The sequence below is a fragment of the Tamandua tetradactyla genome, chromosome 21 (genome assembly GCF_023851605.1).
Source record: "Tamandua tetradactyla isolate mTamTet1 chromosome 21, mTamTet1.pri, whole genome shotgun sequence".
In the NCBI taxonomy this organism is placed as follows: domain Eukaryota; kingdom Metazoa; phylum Chordata; class Mammalia; order Pilosa; family Myrmecophagidae; genus Tamandua; species Tamandua tetradactyla.
The window spans coordinates 19,211,571-19,229,220 of NC_135347.1; the positions used below are offsets into that span (position 1 = coordinate 19,211,571).

At 35.2% G+C, this 17,650-nt stretch overlaps 1 long non-coding RNA gene across 1 annotated transcript in view; it reads right to left on the bottom strand.

The window, feature by feature from the left end:
• Window positions 1–5,616, bottom strand: part of LOC143665404 (uncharacterized) — a 63,792-nt gene extending 58,176 nt beyond the window's left edge. The window contains exon 1 of the long non-coding RNA XR_013166938.1: window positions 5,556–5,616. This is a non-coding gene — a long non-coding RNA (uncharacterized LOC143665404). The remainder of the gene's footprint in view (window positions 1–5,555) is intronic.
• Window positions 5,617–17,650: the final 12,034 nt, after the last annotated feature.

The window sequence follows — 17,650 nt, forward strand, 5'->3', positions numbered from 1 at the left end:
TGTCTACCCTAGGTCCTCTGTATGTCCATAAATATTTTGGAACAATCTATTCAAAGTCTGAAAAATTCCTTCTGGGAACTTATTTAAGAATGTCTGCAAAATGTGACCTATTTAAGGGGAATTCACATCTAAACAATACTGAATCTTGCAATCAATGAAAATAATATAGCTCTTACAGCAGTTAGGTCTTTTACAATGAATCTCAGCAATGTATTGTAGTTTCCCTTGTAGAAGTCTTGCACATTTTTTATCAAGTATGTCTCTAAGTGGTTAAATTTTCAATACTGCTATAAATGGTTTTGTTTTAATTTTATGCTTGTAACTAGTCTATAAAAGTACAATTTATCTTTACATAATAATATATAATCATTCCTAAATTCATTTGCTTTATTAGCTTATTTGCAGATTCTGTAGAATTTTCTATATAGGTGATTTTTTTTTGTAAATAAAACAGATTTAATTCTTCTGTTACAATATGGATGCATTTTTAAAATTTTCTTTGCTTTGTTGCACTATCTAGAATCTCCAATAAATCTTGAATAGAAGTGGTGTGAGAAGAAATCTCAGTCTTATTCCTGACCTTATATAAAAAGCATTGAATTTTTCACTGATGAGTATGATGTTAGCTTTTTTTACTAGATATTCTTGATCAGATTGAGACAATTTCTTTCTAGTTATTGTTATCTGAGAATTTATGTCATGAAAAGATGTTGAACTTTAGCAAATACCTTTCCTTGATTATTGATTTTTTTCTATTTTGATTTGTTAATACTGCAGATTACATTGATTTCAAATGTTAAACTAGCCAAACATTCCTGGGTTAATGCTCATTTGGTCATGATATATTATCCTTTTAACATATTGTTGAATTGGATTTACAAAAAAATTTTAAAATAAAATTTAAATGTTTATTTATGATGAGTATTGGTCATTAGCTTACTTTTATAATACCTTTATAAAAATTAACATTAGCACAGTATATCATTTTCCATTCTTCTACTTTTAAGTTATTTATGTTCTATTTCTTCATATATCAATATTATTGTATTGAGTTGTTCAAGGAATTTGCCCATTTCACCTAAGTGATTGGATTTATCAGTTCAAGCATTCATATTATTATATTGTAACCCATCTAATATCTGTGGCATCTGTAGTGATAACTTTTCATTCTTTATGTTAATAATTTGTATTTTTTTCCTTTCCTCATTGAGTAGACTTGTCAGGGGTTTGTCAATTTTATTAATTGCTTCCAATGTTCCATTTTTAGATCATTCGTTGTTGTTCTTGTTCCGGCAATTACTGAGCATGTTAAGCTCTCTGTGTTAGCAAATTTGCTATTTTTCTATTTAATTCAAGTTTTGTTTTATGTATTTAAAGCCTGCATACTTTGAAGTGGAATCTTAGAACCTCAAATGGAGGTATAAGTTGTGATGTTTCTGATCTAAATAGTAAGTTTGCTATTGCATTTGATGAATTTTAGTTTACATGTCCTTGTTGAAATATGGATGTGTTAAAGGATATTGTTTTCTTAACCCTCTCAGCACCTAGCAGAGTGTTAAGAGAAAAAAACCATGATAAATTGTTTATTAAATAAAATAATTTAAAAATTTTTTAAAAATGCTTTGCTATAACATGGAGGGCATAATTTGTATCACCAAAACGATTTCATTCTGTATGAGAACATAATGGCTTGTAAGTATCACTAAGGAAGCATACATTTAATTCCATATTTTGTCAGACTAAGCTTCTTTCACACTCTTAGAATGGGATAATTATCATATCCATCATTCGTGTATGTCTCAAGCCTCATTCCTCATCCTCTCTGATCTTGCCAGGTCACACTGATTTGACCTCCTCTGGATTTGTATCATTTGGATTTTCTTATATCTAGAAAGTCATTACAATAAAATAGTTAATACTTAACAAATAATTAAGACCCAGTCCCCAAACTCAAGTGTTTTATATTCTAAAAATCTTTAAGTAAAGCACTGTCAACTCCAGTAAAGATTGGATTTCAATTTCTGTGCACTTTTAGAAAGAGAACCTGAAAGACTATTAATATTCAGAATGGAATTAGTATAATTCACATCCTCAATTTATTTGTACAAAATTTATATATTGAATTTTGGACTTCTCAAATAATTCAACAGACTCATCTTAACAGAGGCTTCAGTTTTCTACAATGTTCTCTTTGCAGTTCATTTTCTCCTTCTAGACAAAGTAAGATGGTTTAAGTGTTCACTTTTATTAACTCACGCAATTAATCACAACAGTCTTTTGATTTATTATTACCATCTCCTCTTTAAGGATAATAATTTTGAGGCAGAGAGATGTGTGCCTAAGGACACACAGTAATGGCAGAATAGTAAATGAATTTAGTAACATTAATTACTCTAGTAGAACTCATAATAAATATACTTATTTGCTTAGCAGAAATAGTTCTTGGTTTCAAATTCTATTATGTTAAGTATTGTTTATCATAGTCTTTATCTCTTAATTTAAATTTTACTTCTATCTAACTGGGGAAAAGTTGGAGCCAGACAGAAATCTTCTCATATGGCAAATTGGATTGCCCAATTTCTTAAAGATTTTATGTTTTGGGAGGGGGAGTGGGGTAAGGTTTTACTTAATGCTCTAAATTAAGTTGATAAAGGCAGAGGGAAAGGAAAAACGGTTGCTAGAACTTTCCTGTTATCATGGACAATGAGTTGAAACTTCTGAGACTATAGATGTGTGGGTTGCATTTCCTAGCCCAGAGTAAAAGTTATCTATTGAAGCTTCTTCCATTTCGATATTCCTCTTGCAGATTTATTTTGACTCCCCAATAGCTCTTTGAAAAGGCCTAAATAACAGAAAGATCAGCCAGTAGTTTCAATAAGTCCTAATAAGTTGTATTTGGCTGGTATTCACAAAAAAATTCCAAATGAATTCTTTGCCCTAATCAAGTATAAGAATACATTTTATACTCTATTCTGCTAAGCAACCTAACTCAGTTTTGGCTCCATTTTACATTCCTATAGGGAATTGAAAGAAATGTGAGCTATTGAATGTGAGTCACTTGACAGGTTCTTTTCTCTCTGACCCATTTTCCAAAATTACACTGAAATCCAGTAAAAGATTAGTAGATATTAACATTTATATAACCTCCAAATAAAAATACAGCAAAATGATAATTGATACATAAAGAGCTATTCACTCATGCATCTTTTTAAACAGCAAAACCCAAAAATGATTGTTATTGTGCATTTTCAAGTCCTTCCTGCCATATTATCATAATGTATAGTATCATATGATAATGGTTTTCAGGATTTAAATGGCACTTCTTCAAAATTTTCCTAATAGACCAAGTTTAAACAACAAAAGATAAAATCAGTATCCATCAGCACATACTTTTGTGAAACAGTTTAGTGTATTGTGTCCTTGAAAACACATTGGCTTGGATTCCAATTCTCCCTGATAAATGGAGCATGTGTATTTATTGACCCTTCCTCTTGAACCCTGCTGAAATGAGCATGAAAATGCACTGGGTAAAACAGATTCATAATAGAATTTAGAACAGTAAGTGTAGAGCACCAACATGGCAGAGTGTGTTTGAAGACACAAAGCAAATGGGGTGGGCGTTCCTAATATGAGGAGAGATGAAAACCAAACTGCCCTAGGGAGACTGCAAACAATGCACAGGTGTGAAGAATAGGATTGGGTTGTGGGATGGTGATAGGAACTGGGGTTATTATTTCAACTACTATATGTGCTTTACCATAACATTCTGCACTGGTCCATCAATCTCATCCTAGTGTATACAGAGAAAAAACTGATGCAGCAATACACTGAAGATGAAAATAAGAAATCCACACTCTAAAAAGAGCTAGGCCCCTAATGTGAATTTTAATGACCTCAAATAAAGTCACTTATTTTGGCATAAAATGGATGAGGGTTGCTAAGTAACAGTTGCTCTAAAATGTCCAGGTCTTTAAGCTGTTATCTTTTGCCTTCACATATACCCATCTGTACTCTGGTTTGCAATACTGGAGTGGGGATTCTGCAAGTCACATTTCTCTTTTGTTGGCTAGTTCTTTAATTAGGCTCTGTCAGTAGGAACACTGCAGGGAGACTAGAAGACTGAATCTGTAAGCATCATTCCAGCAACACTTTTTCTCCTTGACAGCAGAAGTTTATTTAGTAGTAACTGTTGATTCTAGTTGGCAATTTTTCTAGCTGTTGGTTCAAGTTTTCACAGATTCAGCTTTATCATGTTGGTCAGACTTCAGTGCTAGCTATGTTGAAATCTCTCCTCAAAGATTAGGGTCTATGATGGTTATTTAAGTTCATGTGTCAACTTTGCCAGGTCTGGTGTCAAGTTGTTTGGTCAAGTAAGCACTGGCCTGATTGTTACTGTGAGGATATATTGTGGATTTAAATAATCAGTAAGTTAATTGTATCTATGGTCAGTCACATCAGCTGAGGAGATTGCCTTCAACAATGAGAGAAGTATCATCCAATCAGTTGGAGGCTGTGCTGGTTGGAAAAGGTTTGTGTACCCTAGAAAAGCCATGTTTTAATACTAACCAACCTTATGTGAGCAACTTTCTTCTAATCTCTATTCAGTACTGTACGTTGGAAACTTTAATTAGATTATATCCAGAGAGATGTGACTCAATCAAGTGTAGGTATTAAACTTGATTAGGTGGAGGTGTGCCTCCACCCATTCTAAGTGGATCTTGATTAGTTCCTGGAATCCTATAAAAGAGGAAACATTTTTTGGACAGAATGCCTTTTGAGAATGACGAGGAAGCCACTCAGAGCTGAGCAGAGCCACAAGGCTGGGAAAAACACAGAGTCCACCAGCCAGCTACCCTTGAAGGCTTGGAAAGAGCAGAGAAGGATGACAGAATACTGCAGAACCATGAAACAGACAGTCCTCCAGCCAGTGACTTTTGGAGATGAAGAAGGAAAATGCCTCCCAGGGAGCTTCATGAAACAAGAGGCCTAGAGAGAAAGCCAGCAGATGCTACCATGTTCACCATGTGCCTTTCCACTTGAGAGAGAAACTCTGAACTTCATCAACCTTCTTGAATCAAGGCATTTTCCCCTGGTTGCCTTAGATTGGACATTTCTATAGACTTCCTTTAATTGGGACATTTCCACGGCCTAAAAACTGTTAACTTGCAACTTATTAAATTCCCCTTTTTAAAAAGCCATTCCATTTCTGGTATATTGCATTTCAGCAGCTAGCAAACTAGAACAGAGGCCTTAAAAGGAGACATGATAATTGCAGCACTCAGAAGAGAGAAGTTCCATCTCTACTTCCACCAGCTCTCTTCTGGGGAATTCACTGAAAGACTTTGTTGGAGTTCCTAGCTCGTGACCTGCCCTGTGGAATTCAGACTTACTCATCTCCACAGCCACATGAGACAATCTCTATAACAAACCTCATAATATTCACTTTATATATATGTATGCATATGTAAAAACAGGTATGTCTGTGTGTGTATATGAATATGGATATCTCCCTTGTCAATTCTGTCTCCCTAGAGAACCCGGACTAATACCCTTACCTCCTCCTCTGAACTTCTAAAGCACCAGAACCAGCTGAGAAATGCTGTCTTCCCAAAAGTCTGAAAAGGAGAACAAAAGTAGACTAATGGGTCCAGATTTCCTAAAAGATCAATAAGATAAGATCTGAAAAATGTTCATCAAAATTAGTAACAAAGAAGTTGTAAATCTCTTTGGCATGCTCAATTTCACTAGTGGCAGGAACAGAAGGTAAATTGGTAAAGGGAAGAGTGACTTGAAGGAGAGGTAGTTTGCAAAATGATTGTTGATAGAACTTTGTGAAGAAGAGAGAATGATGGGGATGTAGCGAGGGAAAATGTAGGGTCAAGGGAGAAATTTGTTTGTTTTTAGGCTTTGCTTTAAAATGATAAAGACTTTAACATGTTTAAATGTTGATGTGAACAAACCAGTGAGGAAGAAGAGGTTGAAGATGCAAGAGAGAAAGGCAACAATCAGTAGACTGAGGTTTCTAAATAAAGGGACATCTAGAATGTAGTGTAGTATGCATCATACAAGGAAGGGTGATAGGGTTTCCACTGAAACATAAAAAAGGAAGAAAGAATGATATGGATGGAAGTAAGTGTTTAAATCTGGTGGAAGGGGGAGGTGTGAAGAGAACTGAATCAAAAGGAGACCACAGAAAATGGAAACAATAACTTTGGGAGATAAAGGATTCTGAGGCAGCATGCTGAATCCAGCTGTAGTTGGAGACCATGAATTTATAGGGTCATTAAGTTACATGACTGTGTGATTTTGTCCAGCAGCAATAAAAAAATAAGTAGTTGGTATAGGCTCAAAATCATTAAAGAAAGCACACATTCCAAACTAACTGCTTATTGACATGGGCAAATATATATGAAATTCAAAATAATTGGAAAGCTTTCAAAAATACCTTTGTAACTACTGATACTGAAACCAGGCCTGACTACCTATGAGTAAGAAGTATATTTATTCATATCAGATGAGCTTCAAGCTATATGAATTTCATTTGCATAACCATTCTGAACAACCAAACTAGAAACTTAAGCCTACAGTTACCATACTGAGTCTGCAATTCAATGACACCTCTGAAAAGAACATTGATTCTTTCTTCATAAAAAGGGATGAAGTTTTCAAATGCACTGTTAAAATTCTGACAAGATACTGGGTTTTGTATATAGAGAAGTTGCTAAGATCTATTCTGGCTTTAATGCTTTAGATTCTGCAGACTCTTTATATATTCTAGAATTAGAAAAAAAACTTTTTGACCTAAAACAAAAAATCTGTCTTCAAAAATTAGCAAAGCACTTAACAGCATTTAACATTTTCAGGATTTAACACAGTTGATCACTCCTTCCTTGTACATCAATTCTTTACCTGGTTTCCCAGATAATACCTTCTCTTGGGTTTTCCACTCATCTGGATGCTCCTTCTCCTTTTTAGCTTGATTTTACTAGTCCATCCTGTCCTCTAAATTCTGGGATTCCTCTCTATGTTTATTCCCTAGATGAACTCATCAATCTCATGTCTGTAAATATCATTTGTCACTTATCACAATTTATGTCTTTAGCTTAGTTTTCTCTTTTGAGCTCCAGATTCATATATCCAATTATCTACTTGACATCTTATATAGGCATCCCAATTCAACCTGTTTAAAAATTACCTCTTAATTTCTTCCTCCCACCAAATCAGCTTTTTCTATATACTTCCCCTTCTCAGCAAATGGCAATTCCATTAACCTAAGGTTCTCAAGCCAAAAATGCTTGAGATATTCAGGACTCTGCACTGTATCTTCCACCATTATCTCATTAATTTTGAATTCATCCATTTCTCACCACCTCTACTGGTATCCCTCAAGCCCAAGGCATTCCAATTTTTGCTATTATAAGCAAAACTACAAGTGTACCTTTTTGGGCAGATCTTGTTGACCCCATGTGTTGGGCTTTCTCTAAGGCAGGTAATACTAGGGTAAATACCTTATGTTTGGTCATATGTATACATATTTTGATTTTTATGGCTATGGCATGATTGTTCTTCAGAGAGTTTGTACCAATCTGCACATGCTCCAGTGGAATATGAGAAGAGGCAACATTGAAATGACTTCTGTGTCTTTCAGGATGAGTGAAAGCAGAAATGGGAATGGGAGAAATATTAGACCAAAATAATTGATAGGGGTAGAAGAAGAACCTGGTATTAATATCAGTAAGAGAGTACTACTGTTCACAAACAACAAAACTATGGAAGTGGAAGACAAAGTTACTGAGGTTGGAAATAGATAAAGGATTGGTTGGCAGGGTGTTTCAATTAGAGATATTTTTAAAACATTTGTATTTCAGTTATTTGGATATATTTTGTTTGGTTTTTCACCTATGTCAGATGTTGTAGGTTACAAAAACCTCAGAAATCGTTTCATTAGCCAGGCAAATTTCATGGTCAACTTAAGTGTCAAAGTCTTGTCTGTCTGTAATTTTAAAACAGCATTGATAGAAAAAAAAAGAGCATTGATAGGATATTTGTAGACCTTCCATCAGTGTTTAAAAAAAAGGAGGATGCTAGAAGTAACTTAATGGGGAGCAAATGGCACAATCAATTGTCATCTTCCTGCTGTAGGTCTACAGTTTATTTTAATCATTCCCTTACAGTGGTAATGTTAACAATCCTCCCTATCCTTACTACATTTACTTAGTGTTGTAATGGGCTTAATTTAGAAAGAAGCCAATCTATGACAAGCTAAAATCATATGTGGAACCCTGATAGTCAAACAAGATAAAATAGATGAATGAAGTATTCCCCATGTGATATGTAACACTGTTTGTGAAACCCTAAAGTGTGTCTTCCCTTAGAATCCCTCTCTATGGAAACCTTCAAAAGAGAGGGATTCTAAGGGAATGGAGCTGTAACTCCTAAAGAACAAACTGGTCATGGCACATGACACAATGCTATGTCATAAGTTAGATGTTAGAAACATTTGAATTCTGATGAACCCTGAAAAAAGAAACAATTACATCTCAACAAGGCAATATGAACCTGTTGAGAGGTCTATAGACATTTCTATGTATTCCTTAACTCACCATTGTTAAACTCACTCTGTGAGAAGAAAAACTGAGGCATCTCTTCTTAGATGTGAGTCTTCAATTTCACTTTTCTTAGTTAATTCATTTGCTTCTTTGGGGAACCAAAATGAACAGATATCATGATTAGTGTTTTATTTTGTTTTAAAATCTTGAAAATATTCAAAGGTTATAGCTCTTTTTTCTGTAATATTTAAGGTTTATTTGTTGAGTACCTACTTTGCACTTCTTTACTTATGTTAATTAACCTTAAAACATAATTTTTAGATTTATTAGCCCATTTTAGAAATGAAGAAAGTATGACTCATTGGGGTCAAGTAACTTTCCCATGGTCACAGAGCAAGATAATAAAGGGTTACAATTTGAACTCATGTGCTTTACACCAAGTTTTACACAACCTTCATTATTCTTCTCTTTCATAAATTAAATATTTATGATTAATGAATTAAGAAAAATTGATTTAAAATTTAGAACAGATGCTAATAATGTTGGATCGTTATGGTTGAATTTTTAAAGGTGATCTAAATCTAGTTATGATTGTTCCTTTGTCACCATTTTCCATTTCAAGGACTAGCTTAGTTATTTAAAACTGAAAACAGGTTGGGGATGGTATTATATCACTTGCAATCATTCTTTTTGCATGTGGTTATCACATAAATTAATATATAAAGTTTGGGAATTTTGTGTGTGTGTGAGAGAGAGAGAGCTGCCAAGTAAGTCAGACACATTACTCAACTTCCCAGGTGTGATGGTGAGCTGTCAGGTATAGCAAGAACATACATCATCTATTATGGTATGAGGTGATCTTTAAGTGGGAAAGTTCTCAATGAAGTCACTGTTTCTACCTTTAATAGAGTAATTAGTTTTGGAGCTAGCCCTCCCATGATAAATAATTCTAAATCTGGGTAAAATGTATAGGCTACTGTTTCAAATAGTGCAAGGCTGTGACCTTTGACTGAAGAGAAACACACATGAAGAGCTCCACATTTGCTCTTGTTTTCTGCCAAAGTGCACTTTCCAGGCCAGAGTTTGGTTGAGGCCCATTGGAGAGTGGTGGTATCACTGAGCTGAGGTAGCAAAAGTTGAAATTCTGGCATGCTGAGACAGCAGGGTATCTCAAAAGAGGGAGGTCCAAAGAGGTAGTCCTGGAAGTATTTGTGAGTGTTCCCTCACTGTGCATTTACGTAAGGCTCCATAAGGCCTAGCTAAATTGGTTGATGATGGCAGAGGGCTGAATGGGAATATCAATGGTCATAGAATGCTAGGAAAAGTTGGATATTTCAATACAACCCAAGTGGATAGCCCTCACTGAGTATGCTGAGCATTCTGTTAAGACCACAGAAAAGTTATGCTATATGAGAAAGTACTGTATAACAAAAACCAAGCCTGATAGGTATAAGATGACTTGCAAATCATTTAAACACCTGTCAGATCAAAAATCAAAAGTTTGAAGAAGAAAATAATCCAAATTACCTATCATGTATACTCATAACATCTATTGTGTTAGTTTGAATTGATTATGTATCCCAGAAAAGCCGTGTTTTAATCTTGATCCAATCTTGTGGGGACAGGCATTTCTTTTAATCCTGATTCAACATTGTAGGATGGAAACTTTTGATTAGATTGTTCATGGAAATGTGACACACCATTTGTGGGTGTGATCTTTTGATAAGATGGAGATGTGACCCCACCCTTTCAAGGTGGGCCTTGGTTAGTTTACTAGAGTCTTTAAAAGGGGAAACATTTTAGATAAACCTCAGAAATGATACAGATGCTGCAATTCTTGGAGACAGCTGCTTCAGAGTTGACAGAGCCAACATGAGACCCAGATGTTTGGAAATGCAGGGCCGAGCAGACATTGCCATGTGCCTTCCCAGGAGATGCTAAGCAAGCCAGACCAGAATTGTGTCCCAGAAGAGCTTAAGTGAGGGCCCACAAATGCCAAGTGAGGGGCCTCTACAGGAAACAGGCTGAAAGCAATGGAGCCCGGGAGTAAGGGACCAGCAAATTCCAGCCATGTGCCTTACCAGCTGATAGAGGTGTTCCAGATGGCATCAGCCTTTCTTGAGTGAAGGTAACCTCTTGATGTCTTAGCTTGGACATTTTCTTGGCATTAGAACTGTAAACTTGTAACTTATTAAATCTCTTTTCTAAAAGCTGTTCCATTTCTGGCATATTGCATTCCAGCAACTTAACTAATACATCTATCATACAATGAAAAATTACTATATATATATACAAAGTACCAGGAAAATGGGTCCTATAGTGAAGATTAAAAGCACTAGGAAAGTGCAGTTGAGATATTCAAATTAGCATACAGAAATTTCAGCACCTATTATAAATATGTTCAATAATTTATGGGAATATGTGAACAAAATGAATGAACAAATGTGGACTCTCAGTAGATAAATAGAAATTTAAAAATCAAATAGAAATTCTAAAAGTGAAAGACACACTATCTGAAAATGAAAAAGTCACTGGATGGGCTTCAAATCAGATTGGATATTATGGTAGAATCAGTGAATGCAAAACAAGTCAATAGCAATTACTATACCAAAGAATAAAGAGAAAAATTGAAAAAAAAATGGAGTCACAGTGACCTATAAGGCAACATCAAGCAATTTTATATAGATGTGAAATTCGAACTACATGAAAAGAGGAAATAGAGAATAAGGCTAATAATAATTGTGGAAATAATAGTCCTAAAGTTCTCAAATATGGTGAAAAATATCAACTTACAAATCTGAGAAGTTCAGCAAATCCCAACTAGAATAAATTTGTAGAAAACCACACACATGAACATCACAGTCAAACTATGTAAAACTAAAGATGAAGGGAAATTTTTAAAAGAAACTAGAGAAAAAGAAACCTTTCATATAGATTTTTAAATGAAAAATAGGATTTTAAAAGTACCATTTACAAAAACATAGAAACTTAAAATATTTAGGAATAATTTTAACAAAAATATGCAACTCTACTACATTGAAAACTACAAAACATGAAGAGATAAGTTAAAGAGGTCCTAAATAAATGGAAAGATATATCATGTTCATGGGAAAGACCAAACTTGGTTAAAATGCTAATTCTTCGAAAACCGACCTATCAACTGAAAACAACCCCAATTAAAATCCTGACAGGTTTTTGTGGAAGTTGAAGAGCTGTTTCTAATATTTATATGGAAATGCAAAATACCTAGAATAATCAAATCAGTCTTGAGATAGAATAGCAAATTCTGAGGATTCATAGTACCTAATATCAAAGCTTATGATGAAGCATCAATCATCAAACAGTGTGATTTTGGAATATGAATAGACAGATAGATTGATGGAATAGAACACAGAATACAGAAATATAGGGTTAATTGACTTCCAACAGAAGGGCCAAAGAAATTCAATGTGAAAAATAAATCAGCAAATTGTGCTGGAAAGGTAATCCTATGAGAGATCCAGAACTCACTTGTCCTCCAAAAACAAGTAGTGGACAGACAGTAACTCTGAAACAACTCTTCTAGGCTCCAGAGATCAGGGGAGCACTGCACAGCATCTAGGGAAGAGTGGAGCAATGGGGCTGAGAAACTGCAGTAAGGAACTGTGAGTAGCATACTCTGCAGTGGCTGTCAGCACCCATCCTCCACTCTCAAGGTAGGCTGCCACAGGTTCCAGACTCTGACTAGCAACCATGAAGAGAGGGGACATGGAAGTCCTCTACCCCAAGAATGGGCTTGGGGCACAGCCAAGCACTTATGTTTTTTGATTAGCAGATTTTGACTGTAGAACCACAGCTCTGAACTACTGTTTAAACCTACCCAAGACAGGGACAGCTGTGGCCATTGTTTCAACTCTACCTCCAAGAGGTGGATAAGCCAGAGAAGGTTTAAAGATATGGTATCCCCAAAGAGCTATGGGGAACAGTTTTCTTAAGGGCACCATCTACTGAGCAGGCCAGGAAAGTATATTTGTAGAGAGCTGTCTAAAAAATTTCTTGGCATCTTTCCTGACCCTCTCCCCAGTGTTCTTTAGGTCCCTGGCCTTGTTTCAGTATTCAGGGAAATAATGAATTATGAACTTCTCAATGTAGTGATTCTCCATCCAGAATTTGCCTCAAGAAAAAAGCACCTAGAGACAATGAAAGGAATAAAAAACAAACAAACAAACAAACAAAAAACACCTAAACTATAAAGAAAGAAAAGGCAGAATAAGTAAAGATTCTTGGATGGATAACTGGAGGAGGTAAAAAGGTAAGAAATTATTCTCCTGGAGGTGAAACAATTACCCAAATAGTACAATAAAAATTCAGGGTGCACGGGTGGTTCAGTGATAGAATGCTCACCTTCCATGCAGGAGACCCAGGTTCAATTTCCGGACCACGGACTTAGAAAAAAAAGAAAAATTCAGATGAAGAGCTGAAAAAATCTGATAAATTAAACACAAGTAATTCTAAAGGTCTAGAGTAAGTTGAACCAACTGCAAAGAAGACCCTAAACATACAGCCAATCAACAGTAAAACCCTAGACAAGAGAGAGAAAGTGACTTTCAGAGTAAACTCATCAAGAAATCAGATGCTTAGACATCAGTAAAAAAGCTACAACCCATACTAAGAAATACGAAGATAGGTCCCAGTCAAAATAACAAATTAAAATTTCAGAGGATACACATAATTCAGAACAAGTCATCAAATATGTTCGAATAAATCCAAATCATTTCAAGAAGATGAAGGAAAATATGCATAGAGATAAAGTATATTATGACAACGTATGAGTATAAAGAAGAATTTAAAAGTATGAAATAAACATAACAGGAGGGATAAAGGCAGAATAGTAGAGAATAAAGTACATGAGAGGCATATAATAGCAGATTTGAAAAAGCAGAAGAAAGAATTAGCAAACTAGAAGATAAGACAATTGAAATCTTACAGACAGAGAAAAGAATGGAAAAATTGAGCAGATGTCAGGGATTTAAATGCTAGCATGAAGTGCACAAAATTATGAATTATGGATGTCTCAATAGGAGAAGAGAAGGGAAAGGGGCAGAAAGAATATTTAAGGAAAAAAGGGCCCCAAATTTCTCAACTCTTATGAAAGACATAAATATGTATGTCTAAAAAGTTAAACTTACAGAACAAATCCTAATAGACCTACTTCAAGACTTATACTAGTCACAATGTCAAATGCCAAAGATAAAGAGAGAATCCTGAAATCTACAAAAGTGATTCATCACATACAACGGGACTGCAATAAGAATAAGTGCTGATTTATCATCACAAACCATGAAGCAAGAAGTTAGTGGTATGATATATTAAAGGAACTAAAACAGAAAAATTGTCAGCCAAGAATTCTTTATCTTGCAAAAATGTACTTCAAAAATGAGCTAGAGCTTAAAATATTCATAAACAGAAATTGAGAGAGTTTATCAACAGATCTACCCTACAAGAAATACTAAAGGGAATTCCTCAGGATGAAAGGAAACATCAGGAGAGAGAATTTTGAAATAGAGTGTAGACATGAGGATTACCAGTAGAGATAACTAAAAAGGTAAAAAAAAAAAAGAGACAAAATAAGATAACATAAAATTCAAAGGATAAAATCATTGAAATAAGTGATGTCTTTACAGAAATAACACTGAATGTTAATAAATTAAACTCCTCAATCAAAAGACATTTGGTAGAATGGATTAAAAAGTATGATCTATCTATATGTTATCTAGTGGAGAGTCATCTTAGGCCCAAAGACACAAAGTGGTTGAAAGTGAAAGGATGGAAAAAGATATTCCATGCAAAGAGTAACCACAAAAGTGCTCATTTAGCTATACAAAATATCAGATAAAATAGACTTTGCAAAAAATTGTTATAAAAAGCAAAGAAGGACACTATATATATATACATTGATGAAAGGGGGGCAATCTGCCAAGGAGAAATAACAATTATCAATATTAATACACTAACCATGGGGCCCCAAAATACATGAAGCAAACACTGGCAAAACTGAAGGGAGAAATAGACATCTCTACAATAACAGTTAAATATTTCAATACATCACACTTATCAATAAATGAAACATATAGACAAGATCAATAAGGAAATAGAACTTGAATAATATGATAAATGAACTGGACTATCAGACATATAAAAAATATTGCACCTTCCAAACATCAGGATATATATGTATTCTTCTCAAGTGCTTTTGGATCATTCTCCAGGAGAGACTATATGTTGGGTCACAAAAGAAGTCTCAATAAACTTAAATAGGTTGAAATTATACAAAACATTTTCTCTGACCACAACAGAATGAAGCCAGAAACCAGCACCAGGCAGAAAACTGGAAAAAAAAATGTATGGAAGCTTAACAACATATTCCTTAATCAGTTGGTCAAAGAAGAAATTTCAAGATAAATCAGTAAATATCTTGAGATGAATGAAAACACAACACAACTTAACAAAATTTATGGTATGCAGTGAAGGCAGTGCTAGAAGGAAATTTATAACCCTAAATGCCTACATTAATAAAGAAGAAAATGGCAAAATGAAAGACCTAACTGTACAGGTGAAGGAAATAGTAAAAGAATAGCAAACTAAGCCCAAAGCAAGCAGAATAAAAGATATAACAAAGATTAGAACAGAAATCAAAGAATCTGAGATTAAAAAAGGAAAATTAACAAAACCGTAAGTTGATTCTTTGAGAACTTCAACATAATTGATCAACCCTTAGCTAGACTGGTGAAGATAAAAACAGAGTAGATACAAATAAATAAGATCAGAAATTAGATGGGGGATATTACTACAGAGCCCATAGAAATAAAAAGGATCAGAAGAGGATACTGTCAACAATACTATACCAATAAACTACACAACTTAGATGAAATGGACAAATTCCAAGGAATATACAATGACTCTAGGAGAAATTGAAGATTTCAGCAGATATACCACAAGTAAAGAGATTGAATCAGTTATCAAAAACATGCCTCAAAAGAAAAATCCCTCACCATTGGACTTCACAGACATGTTGCACATCGATCTGGGATGGGTGGAAGGGCAAAGATCGCAGTGCAGAATTGTTAAGTGAAATCTCACAAACTGTGGAGACCAGCACCCCTCTGCCACTGTCATGACAGGTGCTTGGAGATGCTTTCCCATGGGAGAAAGAGACAGTGTTTCCTTGGAGCAAGGCAAGGAGAGCTCAAGCAACCTCCAATTGCGGATTTAATTAACAAACTTAGACTGTTGTAAACAAGCTCAGAGTGCAGATAAACCCAGAGCAAGCATTAAAGGAATGCTGAGGTCTCTCCCAGTACCGAGGAGGTGGGGTGAAAGAAAAGAGAAAAGAAAAAGTAGAAGCTTTTGGAGTCAGCTGAGCTCAGAGTACTGGAAAAGGGCTATGCCCCAAGAAGAGGGGCATATAGAGCTGGGTACGAACTCTGGTTCTTGACTGACAAAATTTAGGGGCTGTAGACTGGCTCTGAAAAAAATTTTTGTTAATTAACTTTTTAAGCAGCCTGTTAAAAAAAGTTTCAGACATTTTCAATTGTCAACACTACCCCAGGCAAAGGCAGAGTTAAGGTATGTCTGAGAGACAAAGTAACTAGTCAGATGAAGGAGATAATTTCCTAAAGGATGTATCTTCCTCAGAAAATGAGGTGAAGCAGGACCCAGCACAAGTGGTACTCATTCAGAGAATTCCGACCCCTGGGGATGGAAAACAGAAAAAGCTTAAGTCCACATTCTACCTCAGCCTCTGTCTCAACCACTCCCTGGCAGGGGCAGGATGTGCTGAGAATTAAAGGCACCACTTTGTGCTGGTGGGGAACTGCAGGCTGACAAGTGCCACCTGCTGGGCAGGATAGGAAAAGCACAGAGTCATGAAGCTTCTCAGGAAAGACTAGCAAGCTGCTCAGTCTCATCCTCAGGGAAATTTGACACAGATTACACTCTCTTCCTGAGATTTGGGTTTGTCTTGTCTGGGACAGTCTGATTGGAATCAATCATATATGGAGAAATGCTCCTCAAAAAAAGGTTACATATAGTCAGAGAAAGAACCAGAAAAACAAGAGCTGAAAAATTATAAGTTAAACAGAAGTTATGCTAGAGGTCTAGAATAAGTTGAACTGAATGTTAAAGAATAGATGGAGAACAAAGCCCACCAACAAGAAACCCTAGATAAAAGAAAGAAAACAACCTCCAGAATAAACTAATCAAGGAAATCAGATGCCATGACATCAGCAAAAAAGGAAGAACAAACATATGGCCCAGTCAAAGGAACAAAATAACACTTCAAATGAGATACAGGAGTTAAAACAATCAAAGATGTTCAAACAAATCTTCTTAATCAAATCAAACTTCAAATTAATTAGCTGAGGGAAGATATGACAAAAGAGATGAAGGATATAAAGAGGATATAGGGCAATCCTAAAGAAGAACTTGAAAGCTTAAAAAAATGACAGGACTTATTGGAATGAAAGGCATAACAGAAGAGATGAAGAAAAAATAATGGAACCTTGCAATAGCAGAATTGAAGAGGTAGAAAAAAGGATTGGTTAACTAGAGGACAGGACATCTGAAATCCTACACACAAAAGAACAGATAGGGAAAAGAATGGAAAAATGTAAGCAGGGTCTCAGGTAATTGAATAACAATATGAAGCACATGAATATACATGTTATGGGTGTCCCAGAAGAAGAAGAGAACAGAAAATGGGCAAAAAGAATAATGGAGGAAATCATAGCTGAAAATTTCATAACTCTTATGAAAGATATAAAATTATAGATCCAAGAAGCATGGGGTACCCCAAACAGAATAAATTGGAATAGACCTACTCCAAGATACTTACTAATCAGATTGTTAAATGTCAAAGACAAAGAGAGAATTCTGAAAGTAGCAGGAAAAAAGTGACCCATCACACACAAGAGTAGCTTGAAAAAACTGTGTGTGGATTTCTGAACAGAAACCATGGAGGCAAGAAGGCAGTGGTATGGCATATTTAAGATACTGAAAGAGAAAAACTACCAACCAAGAATCTATATCCAGCAAAATTGTTCTTCAATAATGGAGGAGAGTTT